General features: G+C 44.5%; 1 long non-coding RNA gene across 1 annotated transcript; it reads right to left on the reverse strand.

The window, feature by feature from the left end:
• Nucleotides 1–319: 319 nt before the first annotated feature.
• LOC136011481 (uncharacterized) lies at nucleotides 320–11,690 on the reverse strand. The gene is made up of 3 exons (XR_010611393.1): nucleotides 11,499–11,690; nucleotides 8,927–9,041; nucleotides 320–464 (listed from the first exon to the last, which is right to left on the reverse strand). It is a non-coding gene; the product is annotated as an uncharacterized LOC136011481 (long non-coding RNA).
• Nucleotides 11,691–12,203: the final 513 nt, after the last annotated feature.

The following is a 12,203-nucleotide window of genomic DNA, read 5'->3' on the forward strand; positions in this document are numbered from 1 at the left end:
TCAGAGTGGTGGCTTACACACCCTGGTGTTTGTGATGAATAGACACTGGCCCTCAGAGACATTATACATAATTTGAGGTTAAAAGATTCAGATCTTTTTGAATCTCTGAACATCTTCTAAGTTCTTTTCTTCTGGGTTTTGTGAGTTTTACATGTTCCTTGGAACCCAGGGACTGACACAGTTACAAAAGCACCAGAATGTGTGAACAAATGTTCAATACAAGCAATGGTTTCTATAGGAGCAGCACAAAGGTTTTGGTACAGCAAAAACTTTCCACAGACAGGTAACAAAAACATCTCTGCACTGTACTTGCCTTTGTAATTCCTGTTTTCTGTGTATTACAGGATGAAATGACAACGTGCGGTACGTGCTGGATGTTCTGTTTGCTGCTCCAACAGATGATGGACATTTCCAGATCACACTATCGCACTGCAGTAATGATGCTGATCCAGTGATGGTTTAAACTGCAACACAAATTAAAAGCTAGTTAATACAGTTCCATAAATGATAGCAGATAGGTGACCCCCAGTGATCAGTTTTAATTCTCTATGAACTTTCCTAACCTAATGCCATCCTCCTATGTATGTTAAACTAAAGTCAGAACGTATTCTCTTTTGCAATGCCTGTATGTGTCCCTAGTAATCTTTAGGTAAGAACGTAAAGCATTCCATCCTTTCAAATGCAGAATGATTTTGCCTTAGACACTGTGCAGTTACAAGCTGCAGCCTAAGGCTATATTTATACCATAGCAGAGCCCTGGAAACCCTTTATATATACTATTTATTTTCTTCATTATAATCTCTGGGGAACAATTTCAAGAAAGGGTTTTGATCTATGATTTACATAAATAACCTCCACCTGATCTCAATAGATATTTTCCCTCAGTGTTTTGCAGTACTGAGCCAGAATACTTGCTGTCATCCCACAAGCAGATACATGGATGAGAACTTTGAGCCAGATTGTAGACGTTTGGTATCTTACAAGCACCAGTCGAAACATTGCCCTGTGAGAACCCAAGGGGGGGTCCTTTGCCAGGGTGCAATGCCAGCATCACACACACAACATGAGGTAATGGCATATAGAGCAAGTGAAGACATGTGGTGCTCAGGAACCTACTGCTGCTGAAGAGCAGCAAGCTTCAGGCTGCTTCACTTAGTGCTCTTCAAAGGCATTAACATTGCCTGGGGATATGCATACGGTGACAGATAGAAAGTTAGTAACTTCTTTTGATAGGTTTAAGTATGAAAAAACAAGGCTTTTTGATTCAGTTCCTGTACACTAGGCTGGATCAGAGATATTGTGAGATTGGGAAACAGATATAACCTTGAGAACTGACTGCATTGAACCTTCATACTGGAAATGTTCCTTTCAGAGAGGTCCTTGTGCAATTTGGGATATTTCTCTGCTTTTGTCATGACACTGAAAATTGATGGATGAGTGTGTGGAGAAGAACTGACTGAGTACTGTCTGTGTTTGGCAGCTTGAACTAATAAGTGACAAACATAAATGCTGTTTCTTGTTAGAAATTGCTATGTGCAATACGGCTCAGCCTATGAATACAGTTGAAACCAAAGGGACACTGCACACGTTCTGCAGCACATTGAGCTGGCTTCCCTCAGCTGGGACCTATGTGATTGTTTCCAAGGACTTGCTGGAGTGTAACTTAGCTTGCCCCAGACACTCCAAGATCATTCGTAGCAGAGCTGTTCAAGAAATACTACAGCGTCTGAAAGGAAGGGTTGGCTTACAACAAAAATGAGCCAGAATAAATTGTATAGCAGAGGAATTATTTCTAGCTAAAACTTACCTGTTCTTATACAAAATAAAAACAACAGAGTAATTAATTCAAAATGAATTCTACGTTTTCTTATTGCTCAATAGGTAAAAGAAAAGAACGTGTAATTAAATTTGGCCCTTGAAGTATCTCCTTATCCCAGGAAAGCATTGTATCAAACTGCTTTCTTCCCTGATGTCTCCAGAGTGCAGCAAGAGCTGCAGTAACACCATGTGCAACAAAAGCCTGCTGGGACTCCTTATAGCTGCTCAGACTACCTTGTTTAGCCCTGGAGTCAAACAGCTGATGATTTCTAGAGCTTGGTCTATGTGTGTTCCTCAAGGAAATCATCACAATCCAAAGACTATTTTGTTCATTTAACAAAGGAACCAGATCCAGATCATAGCATATTCAGATCAGGTTTTTCTTGGAATATAATCGCAAATCAGATCAAATTAGCTCTTCGATATCTGCAAAGTGTCTGGACAACCTGAAACAGAAATCATTCACGAGTTCAAGACCTCCTCTGCTAATTCCTTTACGATCCATACAGGGTGAAACTCCCAGTAGGAATATGCTCCTATGGCACCAATGCATGGCTGTTATTGTGCATGTATTAAATAAGGGCCTGCACAGAGTTTAAACCGCTGGGCAGCAGAGGTTGGGACAGAAACACAGCCTTTCACCACAGGCCTCTTCACTTTCTATCTGCAGCCAGGGCTGAGCCAGTGGGTAGGTGCACGGGCATACACAAAGGTCTGGTTTTTGGAAACCGAGCAAGTTTTTTAGGTCAGACCCAGCTGAGCATTTATTTGATTGGCTTGCAAGAGCTGTTTGAAGCTTTCCCAGAACCCATTAAAAGCTGAAGAGTGCCCCAGCACTTTAGATTGCAGGCTGTCTAAGTGCTCAGAATGGAGAAAAGATTAGAGCTAGCCATCTGTATTTAAAACACCTCCTTAACCCCACAACAAAACCCAAATGTTCTCATGATCTGGCTAGCCTTTTGTGTGCTGGCCTCGCCACAGCTGTGTTTTTCTTATTTTCCTGTGGGAGGACTGTTCCCTTGGCTACCAGTGCTGGCCTCTAATAGTTGGCATTTGGGCACCTGGCGCTAATGGGATGAAAACATTGCTGTGTTTTTCCTTCATTCCTGCAGGAGCACAGGGAACATAACTGGATGGGTTTCCAATAGGCAACAGCTCCAGGTGATACTGCTGCATTTACCTTGATGCACCTTTCTAGGTGCTGCTCCGGTACAGCTCTGCTGGCCACTGCCTTGTCAGATAAGTGCTAATGGGTGGTGACATTTGAGGCTTGTTTCTCTGCCCTCCTGCGCAGGAGATAGCACACGCTGCCTTCAGCTGCTCCAGCCAGATGAACTTCACTTTAGCCACATGCCTCACCAGCAGCACTACATCACCAGGCATAACTTTCACAGCTACTCTTACATTAACAGGAGGAGCAAGTTACAGCACACACACCTAATGCCTCGGAGCTGTAATCAGTGTTTCTTTATCTTCCTGGCTTTCTATATTAAGGACATTGGTGCTTTCACATAGCCTTGTCTCCTCTCCAGACCTCAAGGTCTGACCTTCATTTGCCATCAAGTGCCCCACACAGTGACCTTTGCACAATAACCTGCTCTCTGTAGTCCCACCATATGCTGAGGCTGCTCTCATTTAAATTACTGTTATGCTGAGGGAACCAAATACATCTTTTTTCTTTACTTCAGTGCCTGGAGCAAACTAATGTCCTTCTTCCATAGTCAGGAAACACAACAAAGGGACCATGATTCAGAGGGCAAGGTGAGGCTTGCAATCTCTATGGAAACTGGGGACCAGTCTAATGACAGGGCACAAGAAGAAGCAAGCACACAGGTCCATCAGATGAACGGAAACCATCAGATCACAGACAAAAGTGGAGAAAATGAGGCAATCAGTGTGGTGAGTGGACAAAGAGGTGTACGCTGGGTAGCCGGAATGTGGGAAGGACTTGTGATTTGTAATCACCAACTCCTGTGGCACAGTAAAGCAAATACTGACACCACTAATCCGTACTGGGAGAAAAAAGGAAAAGACACAAGGACAGAAAGGCTATGCTGCTTTTATATTCCCCCTCTTCCCCTACCCCCCATGTTTTCTGTATGGTTATAGCAGATGAAAATATGAGCAACTGTGATAATTCAGAGATGTGCCTGGTGCACATGCTGATCAATCCCACCTTTGTAAGCAGGGCTGCTGCCTTTGCCCACCAGAAAGCCTGGGGAGAAGGCACAAGGGGAGGCATTGGTGCAGGAGCTGCATTCAGGGTTTAGCTGTTTCCCAAGAATTTGCACTGCTCCTGCCTATTCAAGAACGCAGAGAAGGTGATGAGCAGCCTGCATGACCTGCTTTGCATTTCTTGTTGGGAAGATGTGAGGACTGAAACCTCTCTTTTCAGAGGCCAAAGAGGTTAAACTGTAGGGTCCTGCTGCATAAAGAAGTGTTGGAGTTCATCTTCACTTTGGCAGCTGTGTGCCGTGACCAAAGAATTGCCCTGAATCCAAGAGCATGGAAGTGCTGGGGGTCCAAGGAGTGGGTCCACTGAGTCAGGCATCCAGCCCAGACTGTGACAGCTCGTATCTTCCTATTAAACAAATTGAACTCCCCTTTCATTTCTCCAAAGCCTCTCTCTGTGTCTTTTGCACATGTGGCTGTTTCCCAGAGGTCCAATCCTATGTGATCACCCATGACCTGGGGCTCTGCTCTTCCTGGTTTGTCCAAGAGGCACCAGTTTCAATCATGCCCCATCCTTGTTCAGGGCACAGCACTGCACACTCACACTCGGCACTGCCCTCCAGCACATCAGCCACTGTTCACCGGTTTTCTGCCCTGCCAACATCATTGTATTTAGATGCAAAAGTCATACTCCTCCTTCTTGCAGATGGCACACGGTAATTTTGAATTAATGTTCTCCTGGCAAAATCAGATTTTACTGCAGTATGCGTGATATTAAAGCAAACCACACTGGGACACTAATAGGCAAATTACTAATGTATGTGCTATATAGAAACCTGGGCAAACTGAGCTAGAAGGAGCCTTGCAGTCTGTTTCTCTGTCTCAAGCCAGAATTACCTGTATTTATCATATCTGAAAGACATCTGCTCTGTCTAGCCTCTACTGGAGGCGTCCCAGTCGCCATCGGCAATTTTATCCTGTGTTTACTGATCTTCCCAGCAGAAAACTCATTATTTCCTCAATGACCACAAATACAATGAATGAATGGAGAAAAAGTGCAATATGCAAGCAAGAACAGCTGTCCTGGGTTTACCAGGAGCCGTGTGATGTCATACAAAGCAGTATGATGTCATACAAAGTATTCACTTGCAGAGCCTTGGTTCTATGATCAGCAACAAGATAATTAATAAAATTATCCCCAAAAAGAACTGTCGTGGTTTAAACCGATCCACACAGCTTGTCCACTCACCACTCCCCCCCGCCGACCCTCCCCACTCCCGGAGGGATGGGGAGGAGAATCAGGAGAATGTAACCCCCATGGGTTGAGATAAGAACAGCCCAGTAACTAAGGTGTAACACAAATCACTGCTGCTGCCACCAATGATAATATTGATAAGAGAAAATAACAAGAGAATCGATACCACCGCCAAACAAGTTCGACCCCCCTGAAGAGAGACCGTGCCCTTCTGGGTAACTCCCAGTTACCTCCCTGGGCATGACGTGCTGTGGTATGGAATGCCTCTTTGGCTAGCTTGGGTCAGGTGTCCTGTCTCTGCTTCCTCCTGGCCTCCCTCATCCCCGGCAGAGCATGAGACTCACAAAGCCCTTGGCCAGAATAAACATTACTTAGCACCAACTAAAAATGATCGGTGTTATCAGCTCTCTGCCCAGGCTGGAAGTCAAAACACAGAGCGTGCACCAGTTACTTAGAAGGAGCAAAACAGCTCCTGGTAAACCCAGGACAACAGCCTAGCAGCACAGATGAAGGAGTCCCAACAATCTAAAGGAAGCCCAGGTTGGTTCAAGTGTTTATTTAGTTCAAGTGGACTATAGTAGAGGTGAAGAACGATTCCTCAGCATCAGAAAAGGTACCTAGCAAAGGGTCAATCTCAAAATGCAGTTAACTGCAGCAAAAGAAAGAGGCAGAATACATGAGAGTAATCTATTGTACTAGTGATAAGGATTGGTCCAGATTTATTTTTCAACTGTGTCAAAGCTGAAGCTGCTCTTCATTTTTATTGTTAATGCCATCATTGCAATTGATGTTAGAAATTAACTGCTTTATTTATTTATTGGTATGAAAAAAGCTTTACCTATAATCACAGAATGGTTTGGGTTGGAAGGGACCTTAAAGCTCACCAGTTCCAGCCGCCTGCCACGGGCAGGGATACCTTCCACTGGAGCAGCTTGCTCCAAGCCCCTGTGTCCAACCTGGCCTTGAGCACTGCCAGGGATGGGGCAGCCACAGCTTCTCTGGGCACCCTGTGCCAACGCCTCAGCACCCTCGCAGGGAAGAACTTCTTCCTTATATCTAATGTCAATCTCCCCTTTGGCAGGTCAAAGCCATTCCCCCTTGTCCTGTCACTACAGGCCCTTGTCAAAAGTCACTCTCCATATTTCTCGTAGGCCCCCTTTAATATTGGAAGACTGTTATAAGGTCTCCCTTGAGCCTCACCTGCCATGTGATAAACTGCTAATTTCACACCTGTACAAAGACTGCACCAGAAATCCCACCCTTAATCCAGGTGCTTAATATCTGGAATTAGAGGAAAGGCAAATAGTGGAAACCTGCTACTCCCAGTTTCTGTCCCAGGACAGGTGCTATGATTTTATTTAAATAACTTCTATTTGAAAATGAAAGCTCTCCAATGGCTGTGGTCCAGTTCCGCAGAAAAGAGGGCCTGTGGCAGTGTTCATTGTTGGCACACAGAGCCCTGCTCTGTCACCTCCCTGGGAAGCACAGTTGAGAGGCCAAAGCTACTGATCTGACCAAGCAGCCTGAGATGGTTTTTCAGCTGTAACCCAATAAATGTGTCTCTAAATGCTTGTTTAATGAGATGGACTAGAGAAGAGTACATTGTCCTTTGCAAAGATGGCTTAATATATAACTTTTCAGCCCAAAACTCCCATTTCAAAGGAAATCAGAGGGAGCCCAGTGAGGACCATGTGAAAACAGAACTAGCCCACCTGCCTAGCTCAGTAAAAAGGCTCTTGGTGCAGCCTAATAGCCCATTTCCTTTCAAGTGTCTCATCTTGCAGAAGGCCTTGAACCCCTTTCACTGGCAATTCTCTTAGATTTCCATGGGATAAAACATCAGATCCTATTTGCACATGCTGACATCTTTGTGTTTAAACTGAGCTGCCCTTGCCAGGTCACTGCTGCCGTATCATCCTCTCCAGAATGGCTTCAGTCGTATGTAAAACTGAATAAATATTCACTTCATCCCTCATGTCTCAGAGTTTACAATCCCAATAGCTGGCTTGGTAGCTCCAGCAAACACTAGGGAGGACTGCTAGAATCTCAGGACCTCCTAACCCCTTCCTTTGGGCCTCCCAGGTACAGTGGTGCCCATAGACAGCATCTCTGACCACGGGCTGCTCCCCACAGACAGAGCAGATCAATGGCCTCAGTCAGAGCATCACGGGTAGCAGACCATAGTTTCCATTTAGCTCACCATCATCATTTATTGATGGCAAGTAACAAATGCAGCTGAAGGGAACAAAAAGCTGTGAAACCAGTTTATCATTGATTCAAAAGAGAAATTAATACGTTCGTATATATCTAAGGGAGCAATCTCCATTAAAAAGCAAAGGGATAACTATGTTCTTTATACTTGCTAGGACCCCATGGCTTTTAATATGTTTTAATCATAGAATCATAGAATAGTTAGGGTTGGAAAGGACCTTAAGATCATCCACTTCCAACCCCCTGCCATGGGCAGGGACACCTCACACTAAACCATGCCACCCAAGGCTTCGTCCAACCTGGCCTTGAACACTGCCAGGGATGGAGCATTCACAACCTTGCTGGGCAACCCATTCCAGTGCCTCACCACCCTTACAGTAAAGAACTTCCTCCTTATATTCAACCTAAACTTCCCCTGTTCAAGTTTTAACCCATTACCCCTTGTCCTGTCACTACAGTCCCTGATGAAGAGTCCCTCCGCAGCATCCCTACAGGCCCCCTTCAGGTACTGGAAGGCTGCTATGAGGTCTCCACGCAGCCTTCTCTTCTCCAGGCTGAAGAGCCTCAACTTTCTCAGCCTATCTCTGCCTTAAACTTCTCTCTCAAAGGCTGATGGGCTCATACAAGAGATCAGCCCCATGTGACCTCTGTAAACCCACAGCCAATTACCAGGCCCTGCTGGGGAGGCACCTTCCCCAAAAGTACCTGGAGAAACTGCATGGAAGGGAGAGATTTAGAATGACTTTTGCCTGTGAGTGGTCCAGAGTGACCAGGAGATGCAGTGAGGTTCAATTTGACCATAGCAACACATGCTTGTATTTGTTCAGTTAAGAAAACAAAATCACACTGATGGGGTTTGTGGTTCCTCTAATTGCCAAGAGACTGAGTAGGGTCAGTTCAGATCAAGTGAATGCTTTTAAGTGCAGCGTTTAGTGCAGGCGTCCTTGTTAAAAAGAAAAAGAAAATCACAAGAAACAGCGTGAATCATTAAGAGCCTCTTTGTCTTGTGATTGCTCGTGGTTTATTTTACTGACATGAACATTTATTGAGGCATCACTGCAAGTAATTTCACTGTTTTCCTTCAGGAACTGAAAAAACCCTACAGAGCATTAAACTGCTGTGAGCAAAAACTCCATTAAAAAAGGCAGCAGACGTTGCAGGATCCTACAAGTGGCACATGCTGCCCTGGCTTTAGGCCAGTGAGTGCTCATTTGCATGGCTGAAGTCTCCCCCAGGCTGCTGCTCATTACAGAGCCTTTTTCTACAGCAAAATCCACTAACAGAAGTGAACTACAACATTTGCTGCATCAGCTACATGAGGAAATGGTACATTTTCTTACTGACAACAAGGAACTCTCAAAGTGGCTCCAGTCACACACTTCATTTTGCACCTTAAAAGGCTGCAGTGACAGGACTACAGGGCTAACAGCAAGTGTGGTTCAGAGAGGAACACTAAGAGAAAGCACTTACTTAATACAAGCAGCAAAATCACCAGCAGAGACTCACTGCCAAGTTCACATGAGCTGGAAGCCACAGCTCTACAAAGCACAGCCGCTGTTTCTCAAGGTACAAGATCCATGGCAGCCTTGAACAGATAAGAAGTAGAGATGTGTTAACTAAGGAATGTGAGGTGTATATTAAGGGAAGACTTGAAGAAGGCAGTTCTGCCTGCAATGTCAAAGTATTATTTGTACATTTCCTAATATCTCCCCAGAGAAAAGACTCTGGGGAGGAAAATATTGGGGTTTCATGTGGCTACTCCTATGAACCTGGAGTATAAACATGGATTGATGGTCATAGCAGTGGGCACGGTCCTCAGCATTACTTTCAGCTTTGGGAATGGTTACTAGAATCTGCCTTCAACTCCAACTTACCTTATAGCATGTGGTACTTCGGAAGAAATTCGTGAAACACTTGTTAAGAGCAGGGATAACTAACTACAGATGATGTGCTTTGTTTATTTTGACCTCTCTTTAGGTTTGGTTCCTATATGCCAACGAAATTTTTAGCTGTACTTTGACAAGACACACCAGAGTCATCCTTACACTGGTGTGCTGACAAAGCACTTGGAGAGAGGCGAGGGGTACACTGGCAAGGCCAAGAGTCAGCAAGTTTCTCCTGCTTGGCGCGTGCCTGGCAATCCCCAAGAGCAGGGGGGCACAGGCTACCCACAGTGCCTGTTGAAAACAGGCCAGGACCGAATGTGGTGTCAACACAGGGGCTCCCATGGCAAGCAGCCTACCCAGGAAGGAGGATTTGTACTTCTGAGAGCTTCTCTCCCTCCACTGTCCTCCTGAAGCACTTTCTGGTTTAGCTTTTCTGCCTTGTAGCTCTTACCTCCTAGTAGATGCTTACACACACTAGTAGATGCTGTCTTGACAGAGATGTCACCAGCATGTTTGGCCCTAAGGGCAGCAGTGCTTGACTGATTGATTGACTATTCACAAGCTAAACCACAAGATCCTACAGCACCACTCTCATACAGACAGGAGGCAAACTTGCAGAGCAGACGTCACTAAGTATATAACCTCATTTTTCATTACATACTCTGTATACAAAAACATTGCACCTAATTGAACATGCTCTATCTAAAATCAATTGTCACTCCCTCCCTGCAGACTCAGTGGAAGTCAAGATAAGCCCATCTGTCTTAATCCCTGAGACTAATGTTGCTTCCTCTCTTTCATTAACCTGAGTTTATCCTGCTCTCCCTTGAATGGGAAATGCATCAACAGTGAAGTTTGAGTAGCGGAAATCAAAAACGTCTATACCTGTATGCAGGCAGTGGGAGGCTTTTCAATTAAAAAAGGATTTTAAGAACATGTCTCTCTTTTGACAGGACAAATGCTTCTTTCAGAGAATAGGAGCTATTAAATTCATTCATGTATTGTGTTTCTTCAAGGATAGTAATGCTGTCAGAGAACGAAGTAACTTAATTGTTGAAGGGATTAATTTATCCTCTTTGGAATTAAATGTATTCAATGTCACTAAAGAAGTACTGGAGAGCTTTTCAAAGGTTGGGTGAGAGAACAGCCAGTGCTTATCATCTGGCCCTTTTTTTCTTGCTCAGTTTAGGTTTAAAACATAAGTCCAAGGACCATGGTGTGGAGACCTACACCTGACATAAAAGCAGCCCATGAAGTACTGAAGCAGGGCTGTCCATGGAGGAGAAGGATGACTACTTCTGGAGAATGCAGAATGGCAAGGAAGCAATGCCAGACTCAGACAAGTGATTCCTATTCATTCTATTTCCAAGTCTTTACTATCTTTAATGCCTGTTGAAATAAAACATTCGGAAGAAAATTCCACCCTGATGGTTTAACTTTCTCACTTTTTGGTTAAATTCTCAGGATGTTTCTTCTCCTCATTTGCCAAGTACCCAGTAAAGCCAGAGGAAAGCTAGATTTAATATTTCTGTTACACCTAAAGGTAAATTGTAAGCAGAATTATAAACAACATGTACAAGCTATAAAAAGCTCAGAAAAGTACATCTATGCATTTCTGTTCCCTTTCATATTGTCTTTCACCTTTCTGCTTCTATTTCCCTAAATAGAAAGATAATAGTATTAATCTATTATTGGGGCTCTTGTGAGGATACATCCGTTAATATTTTGGCAGCATAATGGAAGAAGTGCTAAGCATCATTACTGTTCTCTCTTTTTCTATTAGCACATCATGTACATCCTGAGCTGACCAGATAAACACAAAAAATAACTGTCCTCAGTAGGAGGCAGAAAGGGAACATGGCAGAAATGGAACACAGCGGCTAGAGAGCTACTAACTGAAAATGTTTGCTGTGGGAGATATCTGTGTCTAACAAAACAACCCACTCAGTTTCAAAGAGTTAAATATATTTCTTTACTCACTTGAGCAAGTTCTGTCTGCAGCAAAGAAGCTCTGAGAATATGTCCAGATTAAATATGCTGCATGTTTCCATGTGAGTTGTGCTTCGGAAAACATGTATAGAACTAAACACAGGACATACATGAGATCTGCAAAGGACCACTGAGGAGGTTCCCAGATTTTAGAATGCTAAACCTACCCACTGCTTCAGTTGGATTCCTGTTTTGAGGAGCAGCCACTGTGGGAAGGGACAGCCATGGAGGAGTGGAGGGACAGCTCTGCTCTAGATCTTTGTTCTGGGAAACATCTCGTGCTGAAAGAGGAAAAACAGAAGGAGAAATTAAACTCAGAACAAAGACAAATTCCAGAAAGGAAGCCCAGAGGATCATGTCATGGCTGTGGATGGAAGAGCAGAGGTAAGCAGCAACACAACCTTTCAGACGATGAGCCCTCCACCTCCCAAGGGCTAGCACAGAGCCCACAGTATGTGGATCCCCTCCCACCACGGCTCCCAGCAAAAACAGGGAGGCCCAGGAGCCCTCTGCTCTGGGAAAGCCACTGTCTGCTCTGTATCCTGCCTTTTTTCCCATTACCAACAAAACAACCCTTCATTGTCCCAGGCTCTACTTACCGTGTGATCATTTACCTCTTCACCATGGCTCTCTAAAATGCAGCATCCTGGCCTGGTGATGTTTTACTCTGGAGCACATAAAGCCAATGCAGTGTGAAGTATCTCTCTCAGCTTAAAGCCGGGCTTTGTCTTGGAGGAGTTTTGTCCTGAGCTGCAAAACTCTGAACCTGATTTGCAAGCAGAAGCCTCTGCTCTGCTCCCTGCAACAGCCAAGGAAGAGCCATGCACGCTGCTCAATCTATACTGGAGCACATTGCAGCCATGGTAGGTGCT

This window comes from Lathamus discolor, chromosome 3 (assembly GCF_037157495.1).
Source record: "Lathamus discolor isolate bLatDis1 chromosome 3, bLatDis1.hap1, whole genome shotgun sequence".
Lineage (NCBI taxonomy): Eukaryota > Metazoa > Chordata > Aves > Psittaciformes > Psittacidae > Lathamus > Lathamus discolor.